This window comes from Callithrix jacchus, chromosome 1 (assembly GCF_049354715.1).
Source record: "Callithrix jacchus isolate 240 chromosome 1, calJac240_pri, whole genome shotgun sequence".
NCBI lineage: Eukaryota > Metazoa > Chordata > Mammalia > Primates > Cebidae > Callithrix > Callithrix jacchus.
This window is the reverse complement of record NC_133502.1, coordinates 77146483-77163409: the sequence shown is the minus strand read 5'-3', so window position 1 is coordinate 77163409 and position 16927 is coordinate 77146483.

Below are 16927 nucleotides of genomic sequence, written 5' to 3'. Positions count from 1 at the left end.
TGCCTGTAATCCCAGCTACTCGGGAGGCTGAGGCAGGAGAATTGCCTGAACCCAGGAGGCAGAGGTTGCGGTGAGCCGAGATGGCGCCTTTGCACTCCAGCCTGGGTAACGAGCGAAACTCCGTCTCAAAAAAAAAACAAAACAAAAATTGGCTGGTCGTGGTGGTGCGCGCCTGTAGTCCCAGCTACTCGGGAGGCTGAGGCAGGAGAATCGCTGGAACCCAGGAGGCGGAGGTTGCAATGAGCCAAGATCGCGCCACTGCACTCCAGCCTGGCTAACGAGAGTGAAACTCCGTCTCAAAAAAATAATAATAAATAAATAAATAAAAGGTGATCTGGGAGGGATGAGGATGATGAAGTTAGAGGGCTTAGCATCTGTTTTGTAGAAATCCCACACTTGCAATTCAGTTTTTCCTGGTTCAGGTAGGCAGGCACAGAAAAATCTGGGGATCTCCTCAGCCTTTGTGAGACCAAACTGGCCCCAGGTTTAGAGGCTGGTCTTTCTCTCGGGTTTTTCATGGGTGCTAACCATGTGTTCAAGAGTTCCAGAGCAGGACCAGATAACATTCAGGCTCTTTGTCTTCATAAGTTTACTCACCCTCGTGTATGGATTTGGGGTTCAGAAAGTACATCCTTTATGGATTTGTCGAGTTGAAGAATATTTTTGGGGTGGAGTGCCAGGCAGGTCTAAGTGACTGATGTGACTCAGCCATAAAGTACAGGAAACGCTGATTCTGCATCCTCTGGCTTTCACTTGTGTGAAGATCTTATACTTTGTTGAGGACACATTAAGTGCTCTGTTTGAGAAGCTCTGCAGTGCGTTTAATTCAGGATAGTTTCTTTCTGAGACAGGGTGTTGCTCTGTCACCCAGACTGGAGTGCAGTGGCATGATCATGGCTCACTGCAGCCTCCACCTCCTGGGCCCAAGCAGTCCTCCTGCCTCAGCCTCCCGAGTAGCTGTGATCACAGGAATGTACCACTATGCCTGGCAATTGTTAAAAATTTTATTTTTTATAGAGACAGGAGTCTCCCTATGTTGCCCAGTCTGGTTTTGAACTTGGGCTCAAGCAATCATCTTGCCCTGGCCTATTGAAGTCCTGGGGTTACAGGCATGAGCCACTTGGCCTGGCGAGGAGCTTTATGATTTTTTGGAAATAAATGTATGACCAGAATACAGTAACAGGCTGATAAACAGCATTGGCAACAGGCAGTTTGCCAGATGTGACCAATTTGTTGTAAGCAGTGTTTTGGTAAGCAGAAATTGATATACAGATAAGAGTGGTGGTATTTTGGCAGCTCTAATTAAGGGCTGACATCAACAAACAAAAAGTTTTCTTTGACATTACTGCTCTCAGTGTCATATTTCACATGAAATAAAAATTACAGGTTAGATGATTTCATTTTCAAATACAAAGAGCCATATGACTTTGTTTTGCAGAGTGATAAACTCAGACATCATCAAAAAATAGTTTTGTAGGAGGAATAGTAGCCAGGCAGAAATGCAGAAATTAGAAGGTATTGTCTAGGGAGCATCAGTACATGACTGAATGAGACACTGAGACGAAGTGCATGTAGCAGGTATCAACTTATTGCTTCTCAATTCCAAATTAACCCTTCACTATATGCTCTTTGACAATGGACAGATTTCCTCCAAGCATCTAACCTTTGCAATGAGCGATATAGTAAGCATTTTCAGTAGACAGTGTTGGTGGGACTTTGCAGGAGGAAGGGGATTTCAAATAGCCCTCTGAGGATAGTGGGTGGAGCTCTGCCTCTGGCACTTTACCGGGATACACACTTCCTTGGCAACATTGCTGTCATTGGCTGTTCTAAGCAATAACCTTGTAGCACCTCATTGATATGAAAACTGGAACTTGAAAACAGTCCTCACTCCATCAGAAGTGAGGACTGCACCCCCAATTCCTCACCTGCACCCCAATTCCTTGCCTGCACCCCCAATTCCTCACCTGCACCCCAATTCCTCACCTGCACCCCCAGTTTCTCACCTGCACCCCCAATTCCTCACGTACCCATTGAGTCACCACTCTCTATAGAGCTATTGGCTCACCTGTGTACCCAGCACCGTTCCCTTGGCGCTCATACCACTGCTTGCTGATGACATATGCCCTGCCTGCATTTTAGTGGGTTGTTTCCTGCCTTCCCCTTGACTGCACACCAGATCCGGCCTGGGCAAGCCACCAAACTTCTGCCCAGTAGCTATCCAGTAGGCTGACCTACACCTGCTCCAGTCAGATCTGAAACCCAGATTTGGGAAAGGGGTCCCTTTCGAGTTTGTCTTCTTTGAGTATTTATTTGTCCTCAGCCATGATTTTCTTAATATTTTCTAGACACATTTTTTCAGAGATGGAGTCTCACTGTTCACAGGTGCTATGATTGTAGCACACTACAGTCTCGTACTCCTGGCCTCAAGCAATCCTCCTGCCTCAGCCTCCTGAGTAGCTGAGACTACAGGTGCATGTCACATGCCTAACTGATCAGAGTTTAGTCATTCATTACATTAAACTTTCCCTGTTTAACCTGCAGCGTGGTTTCAATCTCATTATTGGACCCAGACTAATACAGCACCCTTAGATACTATGATTAAGGAAAAGTAAATGCAAACTCTTACCGTTTCTATTCCATTATTATTTAGGAATGAACTGTGAATATACGGTGATATAACTGCATAGGTACAAGCAGTTCATATGTCCATGGTTTAAAACGAATCAAAGAACATTGAAAAATACAGAGAGAGCACTACATGTGTGTAGAGTTGCCAATGTAAACTCTATGTTGGCCAAGAAAGCCTCCTCCAAAATATCTTCTGACAAGTCTAACTAGAGATTCAACTGCCAAGAATATAGCTCTGAGGGGACAATACAGTGTGTATAGTTTTTCTTTTCTTTTTTTTTTTTTTTGAGACGGAGTTTCGCTGTTGTTACCCAGACTGGAGTGCAATGGTATGATCACGGCTCACCGCAACCTCCGCCTCCCGGGTTCAAGCAATTCTCCTGCTTCAGCCTCCCGAGTAGCTGGGACTACAGGTGCGCACCACCATTCCCAGCTAATTTTTGTATTTTTAGTAGGGACGGGGTTTCACCTTGTGGACCAGTATGGTCTCGATCTCTTGACCTCATGATCCACCCACCTCGGCCTCCCAAAGTGCTGGGATTATAGGTGTGAGCCACCGCGCCCGGCCTTTTTATTTTTTTTGAGACGAGTTTTGCTCTGTCGCCGAGCTGGAGTGCAGTGGAGCAATCTTACTGCCACCTATGCCTCCTGGGTTCAAGTGATTCTCCTGCCTCAGCTTGAGTAGCTGGGACTACAGGCACACGCCACCACATGCCAAGACCAGCTCGGTCGTGGAGACCCCAACCCGGTGGTGCTGAAGGAATTAAGAAATGAACACAAAGATTGAACAGAAAGGTGCGATAGTATGGCTAACAGCCTTCCAAGCTGAGAGCCTTGAGCAGACGCCGACCCATGTATTTATTCTCTCTGAATAGGTGATTATTATTAATAAGCAGGTGTTCTGTGTTTTCTCACAGAACAAAGTTAAACTAGGTGGGCAGCTGGTCCTGCGAACTACTGATCAAAGACAATCTAAAAAGCATTCTCCATGAGGGAGCAATGGGGACAGGGTCACATATCCCATGTTTAAAGAACTAGTTTAACTGGTGTGTGATATACATATACTATTTAGTATTTTAGAATGCCTTGAGCAGTTTTCCACTTGGGGGGCTGGCTTGGTTTTCCTTACTGTCGTTCAATACAATCCATATGTTAGGACTTGCCCCAGCAACCACACCCAGCTAATTTTTGTATTTTTAGTAGAGACTGGGTTTCACCATTTTGTGAAGATGATCTCGATCTCCTGACCTTGTGATCCTCCCCCTTGGCCTCCCAAAGTGCTGGGATTACAGGTTTGAGCCACTGTGCCCAGCTTGTTTTTCTTAATTTGTTAATTTAAAAAAATCTTTCCCCTTTTTGTGGTAAAATATATATGACATAAAATTTCCCACATTGACCATTTTTAAGTGTATAATTCATTGGCATGAAGTATATTCACATTGTCGTGCCTGCACTATCATCTCTCCGAAGTTTTTCATCATCTCGAACTGTAACTCCATAACCATTAAACACCAATTCCCCATTCCCTGCTCTACCTAGCCTCTGGCAACCATCATTCTACTTTTTTTCTCTATGAGTTTGATTACTCCAGTTATCTTATATAAGTGGAATCATACAGTATTTATCCATTTGTGATTAACTTACTTCACTTGGCACAATGTCTTCCAGGTTCATTCTTGTTGCAGCATGTGACAGGATTTCCTTCCTTTTTAAGCCTGAATAATATTCCATTGTATGTATCTACTGCATTTTCTTCATTCATCTGTTGATGGACATGTGGGTTGTGTCCATCCTTTGGCTATTGTGAGTAAAGCTACTGGCTATGTGGGTGTACAGTTCATTAATTTTTTGAATGTTGTATTAGGGGTCTCCAGAAGAGAACCACACCATATATAGTTATATATATCTATAAATATCTTTATATAGATATGTAAATCTATAAATCTCTCCATATAGATGTGTATATATATCCCACTGTCCATATATATAAATCTCATAGAGAGAAAGAGAGTGAATTAATTTTACAGTTTTTTTTTTGAGATGGAGTTTTCCTCTGTCTCTCAGGCTAGAGTGCAATGGCAAGGTCTCAGCTCACTGCAACCTCTGCCTCCCAGGTTCAAGCAATTCTCCTGCCTCAGCCTCCTGAGTAGAGCAGGTGAGCAGGCTGGAAAGGAATTAATGTTGCAGTCTTGAGTCCTAATTTTGCACAGCAATTAGCTTCAAATATCTTGTAGTTTTGAGAAGTGCTTCTTTTTCAGGAAATCTGTCTTTGCTTAAGCCTTCTCTGATTGGATGAAACTCACCCACATTATGGAGGGTAATCTGTTTTACTCAAAGTCTATTGATTTCAATGTTAATCATATCTAAGAAATACCTTTATAACAATACTTAGACTTGTGTTTAACACAATGACTCGGTATCCTGTCCTAGTCAAGTTGACACATAAAATTGATCATCAGTCTATGCCTTGTCAACTTGGCACCCATACACATCCCCTTAAAACCATACTTAATCTCATATAAAGATAATAACAAAGTCATACTTCTGCCTAACATGATACAAGTATCTGGCATAGAACTGAAAATGCAATGGCTGGCTGCAGTGGTTCAGGCCTACAATCCCAGGGCTCTGGGAGGCCAAGGTGGGTGGATCACCTGAGATCAGGAGTTCGAGACCAGCCTGGCCAACATGGTGAAACCTCGTCTCTATTAAACAGACAAAAATTAGCCAGGTGTGGTGGCAGATGCCTGTAATCCCAGCAATTTGGGAGGCTGGGCAAGAGAATTGCTTGAACCTGGGAAGTGGAGGTTGCAGTCAGCCGAGATTGTGCCATTGTACTCCAGCCTGGGCAACAGAGTGAGACTCTGTCTCAAAAGATAAAAAACAACAACAACAAAAAAAACAAACTGAAAATGTATTAACTTTTCCCCAGAAAAGGATCCAAAGTCCTTGGGTAATGTTCACTTTTCTTAATATTCTATAACTTAAAATACTATGATAAAAAGTTAAGAATATTTAAATATTCTGGTGTAAAGTAAATACATCTTACAGTATACAAGGGGATAAAAGAAAACAGAAAACGATTTTACACACGTAGACATGCACACACACAAACATATTCCTAAAAAAATAAGAGATATTCACAGCAACTACTATTCTCATTTAAACAACTGGTCATGTGTTTATGATACCTGATATTTATAAATATCTTCTTCTATTACTCATTCCGTATTCCTTGTCCACAGCAAGGACTTGAGCTGGTTGTGTGGTTTTTTTGCCTGGTGGGATGACCCAAGCCTTCATTCCTGAAGTGGCTGAGCCATTCGTAGTCCTGCCTAAATCAGGTTGTTGTAGTTTTCCATTGACTTTAATCAGAGGGTATAGTAGTTGTTTTCTTTCTTTCTTTTTTTTTTATATTTTGAGACGGAGTCTCACTCTCTCAGCCAGGCTGGAGCTCAATGGCATGATCTCAGCTCACTGCAACCTCTTCCTCTCAGGTTCAAGCGATTCTCCTGCCTCAGCCTTCTGAGAAGATGGGATTACAGGTGAGTGCCATCACACCAGGCTTATTTTTTGTAATTTTAGTAGGATGGTGTTTCACCATGTTGGCCAGGCTGGTCTCGAACACCTGACCTCATGACCACCAACCTCAGCCTCCCAAAGTGCTGGGATTACAGGTGTGAGCCACCGTGCCTGGCTAGGGTATGGTAGTTCTAAGAGACACCCCAAGGGATGTTCTATATCCCAGACATATTTTTCCTTACCTCTATTGTGAAGTCCAATGACCATTCATAATTAGGAAAAAAATCACCCCAGGTAGTACAGTAACTCCCTTTTTTACCTGTGACTCAGAGGCATGCAGAGCCTGCCAGGGCTGGGTGGTTGTCTTATTGTCCAGTTCAATGAAGTTGTTGTGTGACCTGCTGGAAGCATTCCTCCTTTTGGAACTAAGACCTGCAGACCAACAGAGCACGTGGTCATGAGAACAGGAAGTGAAAGCTTTGCTATTAGCTCAGTAGGGGCAATATTGCATAGTGCCACTCTCATTTCTATCCCTGGATTCCTGGCCCTGTAAATTCTGCCTATCAGAGAAATAGTATCATGTATTGGGAACTGATTTAGAGAATACATGACTTCTTGGGGAGCCTTGCCTCAGCCCTGCAAGGTATGGTCACCTCACTGCTGCTGTAACTGAATTTTGAAAAGGCCATTCCACTGTTCTGTCAAGCAGCTGCTTCAAGATGTTGGGGAATATGGTAACACCAGTGAATTCCATGAGCACAGGCCCACTGATGCACTTCATTTGCTTTGAAGTGAATTCCTTGAACAGAAGCAGTGCTGTGTGGAATACCACGACAGTAGATGAGGCATGCTGTAAGTTCACAGGTGATAGTTTTGGCAGAAGTTCTGTGTACTGGGAAGGCAAATCCTTTTGTAGAATGAGTGTCTGTTCCAGTAAGAACAAAATGGTCCCGCTTCCATAAGGTTAGTGGTCCAATATAACGAACCTGCCACCAGGTAGCTGGCTAATCACCCTGAGGAAGGGCGCCACTTTGGGAGTACAGTGTCGGTTTCTGTTTCTGGCAGATGAGGCACTCAGCAGCGGCTGTGGCCAGCTTGGCCCTGGCTGGTCAAAGTCCGTGTTGCTGAGCTCATGCATACCTTCACCACTGCCATGCACTTTGGGTTATGGAAAAAGTCTGACTAGTATCCATACAAAAGTCAACCTATCCACTTGATTATTAAAATCCTCCTCTGCTGAGGTCACCCTTTGATGTATTCGATATGGAATACAAATGTTTTCGTTTTTCATTCATTCAGAGAGGTGGGTTCATTCACTTGTTCCCCAGACCGCCTTATCACCAGTTTTCCAATCGTGTTCCCTCCAGGTTCTGACTTGTATTGTCCTATTTGTGTTGTAATTCAGCTACTCTGAGGATGAAGCTTTAGGTTTGATTTTCAGAGAAGCAATCATTACATATTAATCACAGAAAACAAAACAAAACAAAAAAAACCCTTTACAGCAATCTGTAGACTGCTGTTTGATTAAACCACTGGGCACCAGTTTAGCCAAGTGGGCACATAAGTTAACCATCGTCAAATAGAATCAACTTAAGTATTCATCAACACAAACTGGTTTCCTAAATTAGGCCATATTCATTATGATTTATAGAAAGAATGAAGTAGATTTGTACGTACTGACATGGAAAGATTTTCAATTCATATTTAGTAAAAAAGGCAAGTATCAAAACGATGCATATAGCACAATTCACTTTAAGGGAAATAAAGAAAACTGATATATACATGTCATTATATTGATATGGATGCACAGAAAATGAACTGGAAACATATATACTGGTTAACAGTTGCTAACCCTGTGAAGAGGGAAGTGAGGTTATAAGAGGCCTCTGGTGTTTTCCTCCATATTACTTATGGATTACATGAATATTTGACCATAAGAGTATGTCTAACATATAAACTGAGAAACAGAGAGTGAAAGAAAGTTAGAGGGTGAGACAGAGAGAGAGAGAGGGAGAGAGAGAAACTTCTAGACTAGATGATCTCAAAAATGCCGACTATAGGGAACATGACTTACTGGGCTGGTTCTCATCTCTCACTCCCTCTTTCCAACCTCAGTCTGGCTGTCTTGTAAATAGGACAGATGTAAACCCATGATTTGGGAGTAGACACATTCTGCTATGTTGCCTGGGGATCACAGAAATCCAGCCTGCTGAGAAAGGAAAGAGAGCAAAGCACACAGGAAGAGTCCTGGAGGAGAGAGTTCCCAGTGCCACCGAGCCTTCACTTCCAGTCCGTCATTGAGCCCCGGATGCATCTCTGCCTCTGGTTCTCTGAGTCACCTTTAAATCCTGATAACAAATTTCCCTCTGTGACTTTATGTTTATCTTAAGCTGTTCTCCTACTTGTAACCAAGTGTTTCAACTAACTGCAGAAATTATGCTGATTCTATGGATGATGGTGACTTTGGAGCCTAAGGAGATCCTGTCGTATGCATTCTTCTCTGTAACCCCTGCACTTGCGACTGAGTTCTTCCTAAAGATACCTGACACATGTTAGGACAAAGTGAAGTCACAGCTTGCCATCTCTTTTTTTGGTTGTTGAAAACAAACATCTAGAAATGGCTTAAAACTGAAATCAAACCTAATAGTACATGAATTTTTGTGAACTATCCTGGCAGGTCAGGAAAAGATGAATTAGAATTCTCATATTTCATATATCAGATCGGCTCCTTAAACAAGACAAAAAGCAAATTATAAAGAATTTTTTATCTAGAAGAACTGGCAGATATTGTACAAATAAAGGATTTTATTTGGAGACATTACAAGAGGCATATACGAGGCAGTACTGCCTGTATACACATTACAAACAGGAGGACCTAAACTTTATTTTATTTTTTGAGCTGGAGTCTCAGGTACATTGTGTACTGGTGGAGACTGGTCTTCTAGTAAACCCATTACCCAAACAGTACAGTGGACCCAATAAGTGATTTTCAGTCCTTGCTCCGCACCCACTCTCCCGGCATTTGGAGTCCCAGTGTCTATTATTTCCATCTTTATGTCCATGTGTCCCCATCGTTTAGCTCATTTATAAGTTTCTACTTACGCTTTGGCTCCCTTGTAAGTTTAAGCTCACTAAGTGTAAATGAGAACATGTGGTATCTGATTTTCTGTTTGAGTTAGTTTACTTAGGATATTGGCCAGCTCCATCCATATTGTTGCAAAGGACATGATTTTATTTTAGTTTTTCATGGCCGCTTTATTTTTATTTTATTTACTTTTAGAGTTAGGATCTCGCTCTGTCACCCAGGCTGAAGTGCACTGATGTGATCATGGTTCACTGCAGCCTCAAACTCCTGGGCTCAAGTGATCCTCCCACCTCAGCCTCCCAGGTAGCTGAGACCACAGATGTGCAACACCATGCCTGGCTAAATTTTTTTTTTTTAAAGATGGGGTTTCACCATATTGGTCAGGCTGGTCTTGATCTCCCGACCTCAGGTGATCCGCCCGCCTTGGTCTCCAAAGTGCTTGAATTACAGGCATGAGCCACCATGCCCGGCCGATTTTTTATTTTATTTGTAGAGATAGAGTCTCAGTCTGTTGCCCAGGTTGGTCTGGAACTCTAGGTTTCAAGCGATACCCTTACAAGTGGGAGCCACTTCACCTGCCTAGTAGGAGGACGTTGGGAGCTTATTTGCACTTTGTTTTCAGTAGGAGAAGGAAATCCAAAAGAGGATTCTTGAGGAGACCTCCTTTCTTAGCTCTGGCAGTCATTCCCATTTTGGCAGACATATAATATTATCCAACATCTTCACTCGATCTGCTGGCAAAATGGTCACGAGAGCCTGATAGCCTCATTATCCCCGGACAATATGATCCTGATGCTATCATGTGTGCCTCCGCCACCCAGGTCAGATTCTAGTAATAAACCTTTCTCACTGGCATGCCTGCTTACCTCTTGGAAGCCCTATTTCCTCAGAGTGGTGTGGCTCACCAGGCTGAACAATCTGTAGTCCTCCTCACCCACCATGGGAAACGCTGCTGCAGAGGAGCATTCAGGGCCGACCCCCAGGAAGGGTGTGATCCTCAGACAGGAAACCCTCCTGAGAAGGAAGGTGGGAAGATGGGAACTGAAGTACTGGGCTTCAGAGGGAGTACGTGGGAGTTGGTGCCTGCCCAGTTACATATGCTTTGACAGGAATGTTCCAGAACATCCCAGAAATATTCTGGGACTTTAGAGACCACACTAGAAGAGTGAGGCCTTGCCAGGCAAGGCAGAATTTTTTTTTTTTTTTTTCGAGACAAAGAGTCTTGCTCTGTCATCTAGGCTGGAGTGCAGTGGTGCGATCTTGGCTTGCTGCAACCTTTGCCTCCCAGGTTTATGGGATTCTCCTGCCTCAGCCTCCTGAATAGCTGGACTGCAGGTGCATGCCACCACACCCGGCTAATTTTTGTATTTTTAATAGAGATGGGGTTTCACCATATTGGTCATCTGGTCTTGAACTTCTGACCTCATGATCTGCCTGCCTTGGCCTCCCAAAGTGCTGGGATTACAGGCGTGAGCCATGTGCCAGACTGCGAGGCAGAATATTTAGGGAGCATGGCTGCTGCTGGTAGTTACTGAGAGTGAGCTGGGGTCTTTCAGTCTTGGGAGGACTGTCTTCCTGACAGTAGGCTGGAGAAGGGATGCGTCAACCTCTCTTTGCCTCTCTTTCTTGGAGCTGGACATTAGGGGTTAGGGGTGTCCCCTAAGAAGTTTCCTTGGTGGTGAGGGTAAAGATGGTCCCTTCTGAGCGCACAGGATTAACTGGACTGTGACAGTCTCAACATTTGTTTTCCTTTCCTTTTCTCAAAGATTTTAGCAAATCTCCATTTGTAGGTCTCAGCTCAGTTTCAGCTATGTCACTGCATTTCGTAAGAAACCAGAGACTTTTCCATGCATGAGTGGGGGAACAGCGCCTTCTCATGGTCAGCATGAAAGTGGCAGTATTAAACATTTATTTATTAAAGAAGGCATCGAGACCATCCTGGCCAACTTGGTGAAATGCTCTCTCTAATAAAAATACAAAAATTAGCCAGGCATGCTGGCGGGTGCTACTTGGGAGACTGAGGTAGGAGAATCGCTTGAACCCGGGAGGCAGAGGTTGCAGTGAGCCAAGCGACAGCGTGAGACTCAGTCTCTGCGCCACTGCACTCCAGCCAGGGTGACAGAGTGAGACTCAGTCTCAAAAAAAAAAAAAATAAATAAAAATAAATAAATAACAATTAAAAAGAAGGCATCATTGCCTTGTGGAGTTGTGTAAGACTAGAAGTGGCCAGGATATTTTATATAAAGGGCTTTGGTATCCATCCTGGCCTGCTGGAAGTAGTAACTGTAGACTCTTAGTGGAGATATTGGGGCCTATCAGGGAATGGGGGCATTTGAATCTCCGGAATCCACCCATCTCCATGTCAGGGTCCACTTTTGCATATCTGAGTGAGAAAAAAAGATATGTTCCCATCTGAACTCTGAATCTCCACAGCCAAGGCAGCTGGAGCTGGGGTCATCCCGTCCAGCAACTCCAGGTGGCCACTGGGATTCCCTGCAGGGGCAGTGGGTAGTACATGAGTGACACAAGACTACATTTAACAAGGAATAAAGGAAGGGATGACACTTCTGCCATCTGTCTCTTCATATGCTCCAGTTCTGTTCTTACTGCTTGTTCTGGAGTGGCGTTGTGAGGCTCTCAAGGCACACTCCAACCGCGTGCCCTTCTGAGGAATGCCTGCCCAAATGGCTCACTCCTGCCCTGGCCATTCAACAAATCCAGTCCCACTGCCCTGCCTGGGGACTGAGCTGGATTCAAAGGGAGCCCTGTGTCAAGTGATTCTGAAGGGGACAACCATCTTCACTCTGCTTGGGGATAAACCTCTGCCCCATAAGAGTTCTCTGCATGGACCCACTCCCATCTCCTAGAATTCTTGGGAAGTATAGGTTCTATTTATGGCAAGTGTAGGTTCTATTTATGGCAAGTGTAGGTTCTATTTATGGCGAGTACAGGTTATCCAAGAAAGGGCAGGTCATGGGTCAAACCATCATTGTTCATATTTTCTGTGATGTCTCCTGAATATCTTCACAAAGTCCTAATCCAAGTGACTGCTGCTGAGTTCTTCGAATGAACTTTTTTTTTTGAGACTGAGTCTTGCTCTGTCACCCAGGCTGGAGCACAGTGGCATGATCTCAGCTCTCCCCAACCTCTGCCTCCCAGGTTCCAGTGATTCTCCTGCCTCAGCCTCTCGAGTAGTTGGGATTACAGGTGCACATTACCACATCCAGCTAATTTTTGTATTTTTAATAGCGACAGGGTTTCCCCATGTTGGCCAGGCTGGCCTCAAACTCCTGACCTCAAGTGATCCACTGGCCTCGTCCTCCTGAAGTGCTGGGATTACAGGTGTGAACCACCGTGCCCTGCCTTGAATGAACTTCTGAGGCCTCCTCCCATCCACATGTACTGTGATGGACCATCACCTGAGTGTAACTGTTCCTTACACACCGAACAAGCCCAATTAATTCCTGCTGAAGTGGGAGGATTCCCTCCCCCATCCCCCACTGCGTGCCCTGTGGTGCTGTCTACCCTGAGGGACCATGTCTGAGGGAGGAGGCACGGAGACTGGAGTCTCACAGTGCTCTCACTCAAGCCCCCTACAGGGCCCTGAGCTTCCTTGCAGTTTGGTGAAGTTTTGGTCAGTTCTGTTTGTCCTCAAAGATAGAGCATTAATGTCCAGTGCTGTTGCAACAAACTACCCAAACCCAGTGGCTTAAAACAACACAAATTTGTTCTTAGAGTTCTAGAGGGCAGAAGTCTGAGATCAGTTTCCTTTGGGCTAAAGTCCAAGTGTTGGCAGGGCTGGTGCCCCAGGGGCTATGAGGGGAGAATTGATTACCTTGCTTTTTCAGCTTCTAGTGGCCACCTTCATTCCTTGGCTTGTGACCCCTTTGCTACATCACTACAACTTTTGCTTTCATCACTGTCATATCTCCCACTGTTCACTGTGATCTCCTGCCTTCCTTCATAAAGATCTTCATGATTACACAGGCCCACCTGCATAATCCATGCTAACCTCCCTGTCTTGAAGTCCTTAACTTAATCACAACTGCAACGTTCCTTTTACCAGATAAAGTAACATTCTAGATTTGAAGGATTAAGAAGTACTCATATATAACCACATGCTTCTTTCTGCAGGGAGCTTTTGAGACGAGGAGATCACGCCATCTCTAACCTTCATTCCGCCTTTGCTTTTCCCAGTCTTTTTATATATTTTTGGAGAGGGTCTTGCTCTGTTGCCCAGGGTGGAGTGTAGCAATGTGATCATGGTTCACTGCAACCCCAACCTCCTGGGCTCAGATAGTCCTCCCACCGCAGCTTCCAAGTGAGCTGGGATAACAGACTTGTGCTACCATGCCTGGCTAATTTAAAATAATTTTTTTGGTAGAGATGGAGTCTCCCTATGCTGCCCAGTTCAAACTGGGTCTTGAACCTAGGCTCAAGTGATCCTCCTGCTTTGGCCTCCCAAAGTAGTACTTGCATTATAGGCATGAGCCACCGAACCTGGCATCCTAGTTTTTTTGTTTTGTTTTTGTTTTAGCTGGCATCTTGCTCTGCTGTCCAGGCTGGAGTGCAGTGGCACATTCTTGGCTCACTGCAACTGCTGCCTCCCAGGTTCAAGCAATTCTCCTGCCTCAACCTCCTGAGTAGCTGGGACTACAGGTATGCACCAACATGCCCAGCTAATTTTTGTTTTGTTTTGTTTTTTGAGACGAAGTCTCACTCTCCCAGGTTGGAGGGCAGTGGTGTGATCTTGGCTCACTGCAACCTCTGCCTTCCGGGTTCCAGGGATTCTCCTGCCTCAGCCTCCAGAGTAGCTGGGATTACAGGTGCATGCCACCATGCCCAGCTAATTTTTGTATTTTTTTTTTTAGTAGAGACAGAATTTCACCATGTTGGCCAGGCTGGTCTCCAACTCCTGACATTAGGTGATCCACCTGCCTCGGCCTCCCAAAGTGCTGGGATTATAGGCGTGAGCCACTGTGCCCGGCCTAATTTTTGTATTTTTAATGGAGACGGGGTTTTGCCATGTTGGCCAGGCTGGTCTTGAATTCCCGACCTCAGGTGATCCGCCTACCTCAGCTTCCCAAAGTACTGGGATTACAGGGGTGAGACACAGTGCCCGGCCTTCTTGTCGATCAACTGTATCTTGTCGTCAATTAATGAAAATCGCAATGATGTGGAGCAAACAAGAGGATATGATCCAGAATTATGTGTTCCAGGACACTGCCCCAGCCAGAAGGACGTGGCCCACCTCAGCTTTCTCTTATCCCTTTGTGCTTTCACCTCTGTCCCTTTCTCCTATCCTGTCCACTCCTTTCTCATCTTGGCAACATAAAAAATCACATAGTTCCTTGGTACTTTTTTTTCTTACACATTACTACAAAGATGTGTCCAATTTGGTACTTCTTTCTTTTTTTTGAGACAGAGTCTTGCTCTGTCACCAGGCGCCAGGCTGGAGTGCAGTGGCACAATCTTGGCTCACTGTAATCTCTGCCTTCCGGGTTCAAGCAATTCTCCTGCCTCAGCCTCCAGAGTAGCTGGGACTACAGGCGCACGTCACCACACCCAGCTAATATTTATATTTTTTTAGTAGAGATGGGATTTCACCATATTGACCAGGATGGTCTTGGTCTCTTGACCTGGTGATCTGCCCACCTCAGCCTCCCAAAGTGCTGGGATTACAGACGTGAGCCACTGCACCTGGCCCAACTTGGTACTTCTTACAACACAAATACTGAAATGAAACTTAAGTGAGCAACTATAATTTGAGTAAAATAAAAAATGAAATTTATCAGAAGTCAGAATAAAAATTAATTACATTCAAATAATCGAAGAAATATTAAGATTAATGTAGAAGGATGCTTGAAGAGACAACCCACACAATGGGAGAAAATATTTGCAAATTATCCATGTGACAAAGGATTAATAACCAGAAAATATAAGGAGTTCAAAGAACTCTACAGGAAAAAGTCTAAAAATCCCTTTAAAAAAGTTCTAGTAGGCCAGGCGCAGTGGCTCATCCCTGTAATCCCAGGATTTTGGGAGGCCAATCCCAAAAGTGTAGCTAATTTTTGTATTTTTAGTAGAGATGTGTTTCACCATGTTGGCCAGGCTGTTCTTGAACTCTTGACCTTAAGTGATCCACCTGCCTTGGTCTCCCAAAGTGCAGGGATTACAGGCGTGAGCCTCTGTGCCTAGTCGATACTTCCATGTAATTCTAACAAGACAAGTGTCTTAGTCTATTCAGTCTGTTATACAAAATACCATAAACTGAGTAATTTATAAACAACAGAAATTTATTGCCACAGTTCTGGAGGCTGGGGATTCCAAGAACAAGGTGGCAGCAGATTCGGCATCAGGTGGGAGCTTTCTCTTTGCTTTAAAGATGGTGTCTCCTTGCTGCATCCTCACATGGTGGAAGGGGCAAGGCTGTTTCCTTCAACCTCTTTCATAAGGGCACTAATCCCATTCATGAGGTTGGAGATCTCAGGACTTAATCACATCCCCAAAGGTCCCACCTCTTAATACTATCACACTGGGTATTAGATTCTCACACTGGAATTCTGGGGGACACCGACATTTGGAACATAGCAGCATGTGTAGTATTTGTATGTTGAAAACTATGCAATATTGATGAAGAAAATCAAAGAAGAGCTATCTAAATGAAAAGACATACCATATTCTCTGATTGGAAGACTCCACATGGTAAAGATGCCAGTTCTCCTCAAACTAACATATAGGTTTAACCCAATTCCTACCAAAATCCCAGCAAGATTTTTGTATATATACAGCAAAAGTAATTCTAAAATTTATATGAAAAGGCAAAGGAACTAGAATGGTTAAAACAATTTTGAATAAGAATAAAGTGAAAGAAATCAGTCTACCCAAGACATTATACAGCTGCATATCACAACTACGTGGTACTGGAGGAGAGAGACACACAAAGATCAGTGGAAGAGAGTAGAGAACACAGAAATGGAACTATACACTGATTTTTGAGAAAATAACAGAAGTAATTCAATAAAGATAGATTTTTCAACAAATGGTGTTGGAACATCTGTTGACATTGGACATCTACAGGCAAGAAAATGAACCCTGACCTAAGGATCATACCTTATATAAAAGTTAACTCAAAATGGACCATGAACTTATATATAATATATAACTTTTAGAAAATAACATTCCAAGAAAATCTTTAGGATCTAGCGCTAGGCAAAGAGTTCTTAAGAGTTGACACCAGGCCGGATGCGGTGGCTCACACCTGTAATCCCAGCACTTTGTGAGGCCGAGGCAGATGGATCACCTGAGGTCAGGAGTTCGAGACCAGCCTGGGCAACACAGTGAAACCCTGTCTCTACTAAAAATACAAAAATTGGTTGGGCATGGTGGCAGGTGCCTGTAATCCCAGCTACTTGGGAGGCTGAGGCAGGAGAATCACTTGAACCCGGGAGGCAGAGGTTGCAATGAGCTGAGATTGTGCCACTGCATGCCAGCCTGGGTGACAGAGCTAGACTGTTTCAAAAAAAAAAAAAAAAAAAAAAAAAGAGTTGAAGAGTTGACACTGAAAACAAGAGTCATAAAAGGAAAAATAGACAAATTGGACTTTACCATAATTAAAAATCTTCGCTTGGCAAGGAACCACATTAAGAGGATGAAACAACAATGTACAGAGAAGGAGAACATGTTTAC